The following is a 3,240-nucleotide window of genomic DNA, read 5'->3' as shown; positions in this document are numbered from 1 at the left end:
GAGTTGGTGCAGCAGGTGGAGTGCGTGGAGTCGGTGGGTCGTGCGTGGAGGGAGGGGCAGAAACGGAAACACATGAAATTTCGTAGCCTCTAAAAAATTGACCAATCACACTGTAGCGAGATTTGTGGAGGGGCAAAAATTACTAATCAAGGAATTGCTGATTTTGTGGAGGGGCACAAATCATGTTGCATGTAATACGTCCCGGCTGATTGATTGCTTTCCTTTATATGTCCGTTCCACCGGGCTGATTCCTTCTATTTCCCGTCTGATTGGGGCTGATTGATTTCTGGATTACATGCAACGTGATTGATTTCTGGTTGACTTTCCCTGTTTTGATGGACGGACGGACGACCAAAAAGTTGGAACGGACGAAAGTGGGAAGAATAGGGATTACGTTTAGTCTTTTTAAGTAGTAGAGATTACATCAGCCTTCCCTTACGGTCACCACGTCGGATTTTTTGCTTAATTAGAGAAGAGAGAATAAAATAAGATAACGTTGTCTTCTCTTAGCTAAGGGATGATCTCTTAGATAATAAGAGAAGACTATTTTCTCCATTATACCATATGTCTTCTCTTATCAACCCAATTTCCTATATTTAATTCTCATTAATTGCTAGAGATGACACAAGAGATAATACATTGTTCTAGATAACGTGGACGGCTAAAAGAACACTCGCTTTCTCTACCATTGTACATGATCTAACCTGAAATTCTTGGTAAATTACAGATAATAAGGGCTCTGATCAGCTAACATGTCGAGATGGAAAGTCCACTCATACATGGAAATGAAATACGAGTAACGTAGTAGTATTTGCCTTGTTTCCGTGGCGGTTACACACCTTGGTTTCAGGACTACTCGTTGAACCGACCTAACCCGAGGCGGGCGCTATATATACGCCCGGCCGCCCACTCGCCGATTTCATCCAAGAACCAGAGGGGAGAAGAAATCCCTAGCTACGCACATCAAGATCCAATCCTTCCGCTGCTCCATGGCCGACGCTAGCGACGCCGACGTGTGCGCCATCTGCCTCGGCGGCATGGTTCGCGGCCAGGCCGGCTTCACGGCGGAGTGCTCCCACGCCTTCCACCTCAACTGCATCTCCGCCAGCGTCGCGCACGGCAACCACGACTGCCCGCTCTGCAAGGCGCCCTGGACCGTCCTGCCGGCCGTGAACGCCCCACGGGCGCCTCCGCCGCCATCGCCCCAACAGGTTCCCCCACCGTCGTCGTCATCCAGGCAAGTGCGCGGCCGCACGTACGAAGATGACGATCCGGTGCAGGAGATCGTTCAGGCGGATGCCGAAGCCGGCACCAACGGAGGAGCGATGGTCCTCAAGGCGCACTGCGAGTGCCCGGCCGTGGCGAGGGCTCGTCCCGCGACAACTTCGCGGTGCTCGTGCACGTGAAGGCGCCATCGGCGGCCGCCACCGAGGCCGCGCGCGCGCCGCTCGACCTCGTGACGGTGCTCGACGTCAGCGGCAGCATGATCGGTTCTAAGCTGGCGCTTCTGAAGCAGGCAATGGGGTTCGTCATCGACAACCTCGGATCCGCTGACCGCCTCTCCGTTGTCACGTTCAACCACGACGCGAGGCGCCTGTTCCGTCTCGTGCGCACATCTGACGCGGGGAAGGCCGAGGCGAGGCGAGCCGTGGAGTCCCTCTTCGCGAACGGGGGCACGGACATCGGCAAAGGCCTCCGAGTGGCCGCCCAGGTGCTCGACCAGCGCCGGTACAAGAACGCCGTCACCAGCATCATGCTCCTCTCCGACGGGCAGGACTCGAACACGTACTACGGGATGAGACATGGTAGAAACGCTGCTAACTACATCAACCTTGTGCCATCTTCGCTAACCTACAGCGGCGCCGGCAACCGGCCTCCGGCGGTCCACACGTTTGGCTTCGGCTCCGACCACGACGCTGCGGCGATGCACACAATCGCGGAGATGACGGCCGGGACGTTTTCCTTCATCGAGAACGAGGCTGTCCTCCAGGACTCGTTCGCGCAGTGCCTCGGCGGGCTCCTCACGGTCGCCGTCCAGGAGGCGCGCATCGCGATGACGTGCCTGCATCCGGGCGTGCGCGTCCGGGAGGTCAAGTCCGGACGCTACGACAACCGCGTGGACGCCGGTGGCCGTGCGGCCTCGGTGGATGTGGGCGAGCTCTACGCCGACGAGGAGAGGCGCTTTCTGGTACTCCTGGACGTACCTGCTGCAGGAGCCGATGATGGCGTGACCGGCCTTATCAAGCTGAGCTGCAATTACCGAGATGCCGCTACGGGGCAGGCGGTCGACGTCACTGGAGACGATGCCGTGGTCCAGAGACCCGTTGAGGTGACCGACGAGGAGCCGTCCGTGGAGGTCGAGCGTGAGCGGCTGCGCGTGGCTGCAACTGAAGACATGGCAGCGGCACGGGACGCGGCTGATCGCAACGAACATGCCGAGGGCGCAGGGATACTGCGACGCCGGCTTGAGGCCGTCGAGCGTTCGGCGGTACGGCTGTCCGGCCGCAGTACGTTCACGGCCCTGGAGGGCGAGCTGCGTGACCTTATCGCTCGCGTGGAAGACCGAGATGAGTACGAGACGGTAGGACGCGCATGCTTCCTGTCCGGGATGAGCTCGCACAGGCAGCAGCGCGCCGGCGGCATGCAGCTGCTGAGCCAGAGCGTACCGCTTAGTTTAGAGTTAGACAATAGTGATAATGATGAGGACGACGACGATGAATGTGAAGAAGCTGAAGAAGAAGACGGAGAAGGATTAGACTGTTTGCGCTCACGGACTGTGGAGTACAAACGGCCTATCAAGCAGAGCAAACGGTCGGCCCGGGCCTACGCGACTCCGGCAATGGCTGCGATGGTGAAGAGGTCGCGTGATCAGCGTAGGAAGACGGCTGCGGCGCCACCGCAGCAGCAGCAGCAGAAGAAGAGGCATGTCGAAGGGCAGCAGCCAGGAGACCAGAGTGAGCCACGGAAACGTCACAGAAAACATTAGATACTACTCCCTACTCTGTGGGAGTTTATCTTAGATATTACTCCGTTTTTTTTTTTTTTGCGAATCCTTAGATATTAGTACTCCGTAGTTTGTAGAAGATCGTCTTGAGCTTGTTAGCCTACAGAGTTAGTTCGTATTTGTGTTCTAAGCAGTTAAAATAAGGTATAGTTTGTGTTATTGCTCTGAATTGGAATCAGAATCGAGATTTGCACGGATAATTTCACTCTGAAGTTCCTTTTACTATTGAGTGGTTT

The 3,240-nt window shown here is 56.1% G+C and overlaps 1 pseudogene; it reads left to right on the top strand.

Moving 5' to 3' along the window:
* The first annotated feature begins 989 nt into the window (after window positions 1–989).
* Window positions 990–2,986, top strand: LOC124647444 (annotated as a pseudogene).
* Window positions 2,987–3,240: the final 254 nt, after the last annotated feature.

This window comes from Lolium rigidum, chromosome 4 (assembly GCF_022539505.1).
Source record: "Lolium rigidum isolate FL_2022 chromosome 4, APGP_CSIRO_Lrig_0.1, whole genome shotgun sequence".
Classification (NCBI taxonomy): domain Eukaryota; kingdom Viridiplantae; phylum Streptophyta; class Magnoliopsida; order Poales; family Poaceae; genus Lolium; species Lolium rigidum.
This window is presented reverse-complemented; position numbering and strand designations above follow the sequence as displayed.